We start from the raw sequence: 11,405 nt of genomic DNA on the forward strand, positions 1-11,405 counted from the left end.
ACCGTCTACCAAACACTCATTAACCTTATCCTAGAGTGGTCTCCGGGCTTTGATGAGCGTTCAGCCCAAGTAAAAAGAAAAACTGAAATTTGTGGACTACTTATTAATTGATGCCGAATACCTACTCAAATGCGAGAATTGGACACTATCAGTTATTGTAGAGAGAAGGCGGACACACTTTTGGCATTGACAGGAGTAGGGGCACATGACCAAATCCTGTGCAAATAGGTATCTGAAAAAAATCTGCTGTTGCAATTACAACTGGGAAAAGGCATAAGCAGGGAGAGGACGATGGCTCAGTGTTTAACGATACAGTTTGACAAGTTCGAACCCATCTCACTCCACAGAAACATTTTCACTTAAGAACGTTAGCAAAGTTCGTGTAGTTTTTCCCGTCAGTATCCGATATCCTTCTAAAAAGAATTCTTAATTAGAAATATATCGGGGAAACGAATGCCAACAAAGTACTCGTGAATAATGCTAGAAAACAACAATAATAAACATCAACAGTATACACAGTAGTAGTAGTAGTAGTAGTAGTAGTAGTAGTAGTATAAACCGATCAAGTTCTGCACCTTAAATAATACCAATTAAAGAGAATCGGCCCTCGTCAGAAAAGAGGGTTATATCACCTATCTAGCAAACATAAAAACACAAAAAAGTGAAAAAGAAAAAAAATTGTACTTTTGCAATTAACCGACAGTGTTTATTTTAGATGAGACTTTTTAAGATTAAATTCGATTTTTGCAGTAACTTTTGTTTAATAAATTGTTACGTGAAGCACAGAGTAGTTAACAAAACCGCCTTCAATGTTTAAAATAACTTTATAAATAATAACGTTATATTTTTCAGCACGGTCCGTAAACTACACAGGTACCGGAAAATAGAATTAATATCTTACTAAACCCGCACAGCCCCATCACCGACCCTTTTCTACGGTTGAGTAGTATACCCTTTTCCTTTTCAACACTTTTTAACCTATCTTTGCTCGCAGTCCTATTATTTGGAACAAGTAGAAGAGTCAGTGCACACATCAAAAAGATGAACACATAAAGAAGATGCACACATCAAGAAACAAGTCAGCATCCCTTCCTATGCAACAAGTAAAAAAACATCCTTCTTCTTTCCTGTGGATCACATATGTAAAGCTGATCTAAATCACGTTATGTTGGATTTGTCTACAAACTGCAACAACTTTTTATGAAAATTGTTCAAGACAGAGTAATAAGTAGGGCTATGACAAGAGAATATTCTTTTCATTATTTTGACTCTCGAGTATATATCAGTTAATATCTTATATGTTTTTAGATAGACTGGTGTGGTTCTCGATTGATTAACTGTGTCTGTGTCAGATATATACTCACGATTCAAAACAATGATAAGAATATTCTCTTTTCACAACCCTAGTAATAAGCCATCTTATGTACGGCGTTAAAAATGTAATATTAATTATAAGTCAAAAACTAGCCAACGATACTTTTATTGAAATCGCTCCAGACAAGTCGTAAAGTAATTTGATGCCAGAGACTAACAAGAACTAAAGATAATTATTGAAAAGACATAAGATACCTATTGATGTTAGTCCTAAAAAGCCCAACATTATAGATAGGTGGAAAGCAGTCTGCAGAAACAGAGTTCTATGAGCCTGTAGTTATTGGAAAGTGGCTACTGGAAATAGGAAACCATATTACAATGAAGTGTCAAAACAACGAATTAATGACGACCACTTGACCAACGCGTCAAACAAGCTGGAATACAGGAAGCAGGAAATAGATAAGAGAATTCTGAAGAACACATGCCAATATAGTATTTATAAAATGATTGAGATTAGCAACATCATGTCTGTGAGAGGGAGCTTGCAAATAAGAAGAAAGAATGGAGCCAATTAAATCACAAATACGTGTTTGCACCTTATACAGAGCCTTCAAATGGTGTAGATATTTACCAGCCCAGCATTTTAGAGACAGATTTCGATCTAAAAACCATCGCCTATGGAATGTGAGGAGTAAAGAATAAAATAAGGGAAGCGAGGGTTAAGAGGCTGTTGAAAGTAAAACCAAAGTTCGACTTTTATTCAGGTTCTCTTATTTGAATATTACAAATCCCAATTTTTCAAAAGACCCTTTTATTGCGGTAGTATAACAGGTGTGCGGAGAATGGTGGAGGCCTCGATGGCGCTACTTAAAATTGATGGAGGAGGAACACATTTGCTTGAAGCAATTAAGCCTCAAATGTGAGGAGTAGGAATCCGTTTATGTTCATCACTCTTTTTATAAAGTTTTGAAATTAACACTTTCCCTCGACATCAGAATCAGTGCTTGCGGTGAGAGGATCACGTCCGAACTGATAACTGCTGGTCTCACACTGTCTTACTACGAACCCATTCTAGAGGGACCCCCATCCCGGTGTGATACTGGACGTAAAACATACGAGAGGCGTTCCAGAAGTAATGCTTCTTGTTTGTTTGTTTGTTTTTATCCATCCAAATAGATCTGAGGGAATTACAATTTGCATTGTTATGATGACTGGACTTATGCATTCATGACCTGAACGTTTAATCTTTCTGTTGCAGATATTAAAGGTGTAAGCTTCCAATAAAGCAACCCCTATCATGGACGTTTCAGCAGAAGCAGAAATGCGTCACTGAATTCCTGGCAAAATTACATTGAGAATGGTGGTTACTACATAGCAAAAATAGATTTTGAAGCATAAAATGTCGCTTGTTTTAATGGTACTACTCTCTTTTTTGTAACTCTTTAATACTTTGAATTAAAAACAAATGTGAGGCTTTGCCTTTAGAGTGGTCCACGTAGGACAATAAAATAACGAATGAATAGCATGGAACATTATTTTATTTTGAGCTGTTTAAAAGTAGTTATGAAAATTAGGCATTCAAATAGCTGCTTTTTATCATTCACTAAAATATTATAATGTATTATTAATACGTGTATTCCTGTGTAAATAGTTATTTTCATAAGATTTTAGAAACGGATATGTACATTTTACATCATGCCCCACGTTTCATTTAAACAAAAGATCGAGTTTAACCTGGTTGGAGTTATACACATAGTTTAACCGGGATCTGAAAGTTAAATACCCTCTCTTATTGAGTGTGCTCTACTGGAGACGATTACTGGGAGTAAGTAGTGGCTTGATTAAAAAAGTTTGGATTTGAAGTCTCCCTGTCAGTGCCTAGTCTTAGATAGAGCCAATTCCCTAACTATAGAATTAGTTAAGCTCAACCTTTAACGCGATCCTAGCGATCAGTCAAGCTCAAGTAGTTAGATCTAGATTAAAGAAGGTATTTAAAGAAGCTGTAGTTCGTTGTAGATATACGTAAGGAATATGTTCTGTCTTTGGTAGGATAAGAAGAGGCCTTTCTTGGTCGATGTATTCTTATTTTTATGACACAAAGGTGCCCCGTTTTGGGAGAAGTTAGATATTCCCAAATAAATACGACCTTGTGTCTAACATTGTTCTGTGGTGATGCGCGTAATTAGTATAATATTTCTCTGTCTATCTCTTCGTGCCACGTTTTTTTTTAGAAAATGACCAGGCTGAAATTTTACCTTTGTTATGTTAAAGTGCAGCGAATTAAGTATTATATTATCTGTTCAATGCATATTTAAGGATTAATGGGAATTAATTAGGATTAGTCCCCGCAATACCACATTTACTTTATAAGTTTTCTCGAAAACTACTCAACCGATCTGGCTGAAATTTTGTATGAACCTCTCTTATCATAATGTAGAGCAAGGTTAGTATTATGATATCCGTTAGATACACAGTTATGGGTTAATAGTGATTAATTTTGATAAATATTTAATGCAAAATAAGCGCAACGTTAAACATATTCAACTATTAATTTGACATAAAGCACTCTTTCCAATTAAAAGGAGATATAAAAATGTCCTTGATTTTAAAGGACTAAAAAGCTAAGACGTATAATACGAAACTAAGAGGGAATATTTGCATTTATTGGTCAATGATGTTTGTATTTGAAAGACAATACTTCTGGGGATTTAAACATTTGTTAAATCGTTAAATGTATTTTTCTCTGTTAGTATTTCAATCTATGTGACGTGTTTTCAATCAGAAGTTTCGATTTTGCAACGAGATAAAAATGGCCGTCATTCCTTATAATCCTTTTATCGACTGTTCTCTCCCCCTCTCCTTGGCTCGTAACACCTTTTCTTCATCACGTTTCTTTCATTCGTGATTTCAATTTCCTCCTGATTAACACTGTTATCTCGAAGACCTAATCCGAGAAAATAATTAGCTCGACGTGCGACCCTTACTTAATCAAAACAACTATTCGAAATTGAATTTCTGCAAAAGAGTAATAGTCGAGGTGCAAAGGTCAAAGGTGAAGTTTTGTGTAGCTTTCCTCGTAGAACTCATCTTCTCCAAGAACGGTCGCTTAGTCATCAATTCCGTAGCAAAAGAAAATAAAGATAACATACGTTTGTACACGTAAATATTTCGATATATTTTCAGGTGGTGATTTTAACGGTGATAGTGACAAATTACGACTGCTACTACTTCTACTACTACAATTATTATTATTATTATTATTATTATTATTATTATTATTATTATTATTATTATTGGGGCAGGAATGTGAGAGAGAAAGAGAATGAGAAGGGGAGCAATTACGCTCCATTGGCATTGGAAATAAGGCGTATATACGGGGTTAAACACAAATAATTCCGGTCGTAGTTGGTACACTAGGAGTAGTATCAAGTCGTCTGGAAGAACAATTGAAAAAACTACAAATCCCCGATGTTTTAGGCGGCCTTCAACCCTCTGCTATCGTAGGTACGACCTTAGGAAAACCCTTGATCTTTGAAGCTCCTGGTTTGGAACCGGGATTAAGGGAAATCCTCTGGAAATGAATCCCATCCCTTTCCAGAGAGATGTTGATAAGCGAAATCAGAATTATTATTATTATTATCATCATTATTATTATTATTATTGTTATTATTATTATTATTATTATTATTATTATTATTATTGTCATTGTTGTTATTATTATTATTAGTGTTATTATTATTATTATTATTATTAGTGTTATTATTATTATTATTATTATTATTATTATTGCTTACTTGCTTGCTTGCGTACACGTGAAAGCTATTTTGTAACAAAATGTAGAGTCATAACCGTGTCAAGTCCCTGTAGCGCAGCGGATAGCGCGCTGGACTTCTAATCCAGAGGCCGTGGGTTCGAATCCCACCAGGGATGCTTGTACTTTTTATGCCAATCGATCGCTTGTTTAGTTTTACAAATAATTAGTATTATTGTTTAAATACTAAAAATAAGAAGATTTACAAATGTTTTTTTAATCCCACGAGGGATGATAGTTTTTTTTTTCCAATATAAATAGTAGACCAATTAGCAATATTAGCCAACAATTAAGAGTTAATTATTATTATTATTATTATTATTATTATTATTATTATTATTATTATTATTATTATTATAATGATGATGATGTCTCCTCGGCAACTCGACGAAAATACTCCCGACCAACTCGACAACGAGCTAAATCCCATTCCTTCATTGTGAGGATTAACTCTACTCTGATTTGCTCATTTCCTGGTAGTGCTAGCTGTTGGAATTCCCTGTTTTCCTTACTGTACCAATATTCAGATATTTAAATCTTGCTGCATAACTTCTCACTTTAGGATGCTTCCTAAAAATATGGGGTCTAATTCTCAGTGGCACCATGCGTTATAGTGGCCAATGTGCCTTTTTGGAGTGGATAAACGTATAAATAAATAAATAAATAAATAATAATAATGAGAAGAAGAAGAAGAAGAAGAAGAAGAAGAAGAAGAAGAAGAAGAAGAAGAAGAAGACGACGAAAGAAACTGTTTTTAAACGTACTTATTCTTTAACATAAAGAAGCTGTCATGTTTCACGGCCGCGCATGAACACCCGTGAAACAGTTTGCAGATAAAACTCCGATGGCTCCCAGGTACTAGTTTTTGAATTTTGACCATTAGCAGCATTTTTTCCGGGTGAAAACCAAATTAAAATGTTTTTCAGATGTCTGAATAACCTATATACAAAATTTAAAGTCTGTAGATCAAGAATTCGTTGCGTATGTAGGTTAAGAAGTGTCCTTCCACACATCATCCTAACTAAGATTGATGCACTAATTAGCACAACTAGAATCTTGCGTCGTATATTGGAATAGAACTCAGAATAGAAAGCGCTGCATTAATCTAGATGTAGAAGGAAGAACTCAAAACAGCGAAAGAAAAAAAAGACCAGAAAACGACAAGCGTTTTTGGTAAAAACAATAATTAAACATTAATAGACATTCTGGAAAAGGGCAGCATCAAATAAACAGAAAAAAAAAATTTTAATGGGAACACGCGAGGAAAAATATAAATTATATGGCAATATGGATTTAAACAAGTTCTTTCTATTGCAAATATCCTAACTGTAATTTCTGAACGCATATGCTACTCAGTGAATAAGGCAGAGGAAGCTAGAGTGTAAGTTCTAGATATATCTAAGCCTTTTAACGCGGTTGTCCTGTTTTATAACATAATAGCATTTCAGCCCGGCGTTGCCCTGGTGTTTAGAGGTGTATGTTGAGCAAAATAAAAAGTGATAAATTTTTAAACTTTGACCCCTATTATGACCTCTTAACATTTATTGTTTTGGGCTCCAATCAAGTTATTAAGTTAGATCCATGTCCAAACAACCTATATCTAAATTTTCAAGTGTTTAGACCCCAAATTGTCGGAGGAGTTTGGTAGAGTTCTCAAAGGTCAAATCCTCGAACTTTAACCCCTTAACAGCCAAATTTCTGGCTGAAAACCAATCACATAGATTTTACCAAATCTCAGTACCCGGTATACCAAATTTCGAGTCTGTAGACTAAAAATTGACAGGGTTATTGCGTAGGGAAATGTACACACTCACACAGAGACAGACACACATACACGTTCACTTTTATAGATATATAGATAGATTAATCCATTTCGAGTTATTTCACGTTTAATTCAGTTATTTTTGTAAAAAGTTATTTATATTTTCAAATATTTATTCATGGTGTCGAAGTTGCTTGTTTATGCAGAATAACGACCGCGCTATCGTCATAATTTTCTGGGCAGTTTACGTAAAACAACAGAAAGAGTCGAAATGAAAAATCAATGAAATCACAGCAGTCTAAAGCATTTAAGAAAGCATTTATTTGGTTGCATTGGTTTATTATAAGAAAAGCATAAATAAATACTTATCCTGATTAGAAAAGATCATTAAAAATATAATAAATAATATTTTTTTAATGTGTTTGGTATAATTAGTTTTTATTCAAAAATCTAAATATTAATTTAATGGCCCGAACGTCCAGTGTCACAAAAACATCATCATCGCAAATATTAATTAATGAGAAACGAATTACCTCCCTTTATATTCGTTCTTTATCAGTTAAAAATTATTAAAACTGCTTCCTCTTTATTAAATTAAAAAACATGGCTATCTGTTTATAGTTTTAAATTGGCTATTTTATTTTAAAATTTAAAAAAATGTCATGTTAAGAGGAGACTAATATTTTATTATATTTTTATTGAAACTTTTTTAAAAATGTGCAAGTTAATTGAGATATGTTCTTTTATAATTTATATGTGTTGTATTTTCATTGAAAAAATCAAAATATTTTAAAATCAATTAATTTTAACATTAAAAGGTTTAAAAAAAGAGTATACTAAAACTTGTTTTAAATTCATTGTCATTTATTTTAATTTATTTTTTTATTCATTTTATTTAAAATATATTTTTTAAAATACCGTTAAATTTTGACGGATTTTGCAAGTAAATATTAATTTATGAAACTTACTTTACAATGAGTATTTTTTTCTTAATGTTAATTTTTTTTTTGTTTCATAAAAATTCTCTAACAATTATTCATTGCATTTTCTTTGTAACAAAAGACTGTTTTAATTTTTTTTAATTAATTATTTATTGAATTATCTTTGTAGAAATTATATTTTTTTATTAAAAACATTGGCCAGCGTTAGCGTAAAAGCAATTGCAAATCGTTAATTTAACATATACCAGTGTTTTACGTACACTGCCGGGAAAATTCCGACAATAGCAAGGTTCTTTTTCTGCTGTTATTTAATTACAAACACAGTCATTATGATAAAAGTTTTTATGTTTCAAGTCGTTTGTATTTTTAAATATGTGTTCATGGTGTTTGGTTTGATAGTTTTGTAGAGAAAAAATGTTGTTTTTATCTTTGATTTTGCAAAACATGTTTGAGTTTGACAAATGGAAAGAAAACAAAAATAATAACATCAATGCTTAGTGCATTTTAGATCAGAAAGCCCGTACCTTCAGACAGCCTGATATGATAGCAGTAGAATAAATTACATCGTAAAAACTTCATGAAATGAAAACATGTCAGAAGACTATGACTAGCAAGATCCTCTAAAACTTGCAGAGATTCAACGAAAATTAACATCTAAGAACTACGAAAGCAATGACAACATTTTCATTATTTACTAGGTTTTTACGCGTATCTTGCTACTAAAAAAACTTTGTCTTTTCTTGGATTCAGTCTATGTAATTGTAAGAAAAAATTAAGATCCGGTTCAATAAAAAATGAACAAATTACTATGATACTAAACTATATTTCCCGTTTTGAAATTCGCTAAGTTTAACCACATTAATGAGTTGTCGTAGAGACGACTAAACATAGACGTATAACTTTCGCTTCTCTTTCTGTCTGTCTGTCTGTCTGTCTGTCTGTCTGTCTCTCTCTCTCTCCCTCCCTATATATATATATATATATATATATATATATATATGCGACAATACATCTCTGGCCTTACCCGAGGTCAGTCATTTAAGGAAAATGAAAACAAATAGATGAAAGTCGAAAAAATAGAAAGAAAAGTAAAAAAAAAGATGACCTTTTCTTAAAACATCATCAGATGTTTATCTAAAAAGAACTTGTAAAAGCACCTTTTTGAACAACTTACATTATGTGGTTTATGCGACTAATACACTCTACCTTTCCTTCTCGTTTCGTAAAACGAAAAATATTGTAATAGTTACCTTTTGAAAAATTATGAACGACAAACTCAGAAAAATTGAATTTGGAACTTGGTGAATTATATATATATATATATATATATATATATATATATATATATATATATATATATATATGTGTGTGTGTGTGTGTGTGTGTGTGTGTGTGTGTGAGAGAGAGTGTGCCGGCATTGTATATATATATATATATATATATATATATATATATATATATATATATATATATATATATAGTGCCGGCAAAAAAGTACGCACTTGTAATCTTTTCAAAAACTGTAAATTTAAGCTAAATTTAATGTAACTGTTTAAACAATTCTCATTTGAGTCGCCTTTTATTCCTCTATAATCTTCCCTTTTCACATTTGACTTTTAATTGAAATATTCTAGTGTTCACGTCAATTTAAAAAATAATTTCAATTTGAGGAGGCAAATAGGAGGTCCGCAACAACAAATTCGCTTAAAACCAGCTTAAATTATCGCCCAATAAATCAGTAAAAAATATCCACCACCTGGTAACAAAGCATCTCTAATCGTAATTGTTGTTGTTCCACGTTATACACCGTCGTAACATTTAGTCAATATGCCACGACTTTCTCTTAGTGATCGTCAGGAGTTCATTAATCTCCACCTTTCTGGTTTATCGAATCGAGAAATCGGCCGCAGGTTGAAATGTGATGAGAAAACGGTACTAAAAACTGTGCAAAAGCACCAAAACACCAGCAGTATTCGTGATGCCCTAAATCTGGTCGTACTAGGCTTACTTTTAACAGGGAAGACAATGCTATTAAGATCCGCAGCCTAAGAAACAGATTTGGAACGGCTCCCCAAATCCAACAACAGTGCAATCTTATTAAAAAGGGCGCTTTTTCTACTGTCAAGAACAGATGAAAGGAATTTAATTTGCGAGGATATGTTGCAGGACGCAAACCAATGATTTCTGTAAAGAATAGAAAGCGCCGTCTGGATTTCGTCAGATGCAATGAAGATCATGACTCTTCATATAGGTCAAAAGTGCTTTTTAGCGAAGAAAGCAAGTTGAACAGGCTAGGCGGTGATGGTAGGCAGTACGTCCGTCGGAGGACAGACGAAGAATTTAATCCTAGGTGCCCAGTTTCAACGCTGCAAGGTGGTGGAGGGTCAGTTTTGGTGTGGGAAATTATTAGTACTAATGGTCCAGGACTTATAGTTCGCTTGCAAGGGGGAATTAATTCGACGAAGTACATTAATATGTTGACTGAGCATTTTCTACTCTACTTTGGTAAAAATTAGGATGATAATCCCATCTTCTTGCTTCATGCTTCATGCTGGATAATGCTCACATTCACAAAGCTGGCAATGTCAAGAGGTACCTGGGAGAGTATGATATTCCATGTTTGGATTGGCCTGCACAAACTGTAGACCTCAATTCTATCGAAAACGTATGGCATTACATCAAGCTACGCAATGATAAAATTTAAAATTTGGAAGAACTTTGGACAAAAATTAAAGAAAAATGGGATGCCCTTTTCCCGGAGTATTGCTGCAGTCTAATCCAAGGAATTCCCAAAAGATTTCAGGCTGTCAAATTGCTGAAGGGCTATGCTACTAAATATTAACTAGTTCATTGTGTTCCTGTTGTATTTGTGTTGCATTAATGTCCTAAAGTTACATTTAAATAACAATTTTCCATTGTGGGGACTTTCTTTTTGCCTCCTCAATTTGAAGTTATTTTTTTAAATTGACATGAACACTAGAATATTTCAATTAAAAGTCAAATATGAACAGGTAAAATTATAGAAGAATAAAAGGACAATTAAATGAGGTATAGTTTGTTTAAACAGTTACATTAAATTTAGCTTAAGTTTGCAGTTTTTGAAAAAAATTATAAGTGCGGATTTTCTTTTTGCCGCCTGTGTATATACAGAGAGAGAGAGAGAGAGAGAGAGAGAGAGAGACGTCATATACCATTATGTTACCTAGCACCTTCTCTATTCTTCTGATGATGAGAAGCATTAGGCTCCGAAATACCTTGGTATAAAGAGTCATCTTTATCCCCCAAATAATTGTATGTATATATTATCCTTGTTAAACAAATGACTCATTCTATATTTTCCAATATTTATTGCTTATGAATTCATGTTAACCTTCTATTGTCTCATATATATATGGGTGTGTGTGTGTGTGTGTGTGTGTGTGTGTGTGTGTGTGTGTGTGTGTGTGTGTGTGTGTGTGTGTGTAGAGAGAGAGATTTACAAGGCTGTCAGAATGCTAGGAATGAAATATAGTCGTTGTTGGTAAGAGAAGACGAGAACAAGTGGCGATTTACAAATCAATAAGTACATACATATATT

The 11,405-nt window shown here is 33.1% G+C and overlaps 1 non-coding gene across 1 annotated transcript; it reads left to right on the top strand.

Moving 5' to 3' along the window:
• Nucleotides 1–5,171: 5,171 nt before the first annotated feature.
• Trnar-ucu (transfer RNA arginine (anticodon UCU)) lies at nt 5,172–5,244 on the top strand. The gene has a single exon. It is a non-coding gene; the product is annotated as a tRNA-Arg (tRNA).
• Nucleotides 5,245–11,405: the final 6,161 nt, after the last annotated feature.

This window comes from Euprymna scolopes, chromosome 9 (assembly GCF_053919585.1).
Source record: "Euprymna scolopes isolate OS-2025 chromosome 9, ASM5391958v1, whole genome shotgun sequence".
NCBI lineage: Eukaryota > Metazoa > Mollusca > Cephalopoda > Sepiida > Sepiolidae > Euprymna > Euprymna scolopes.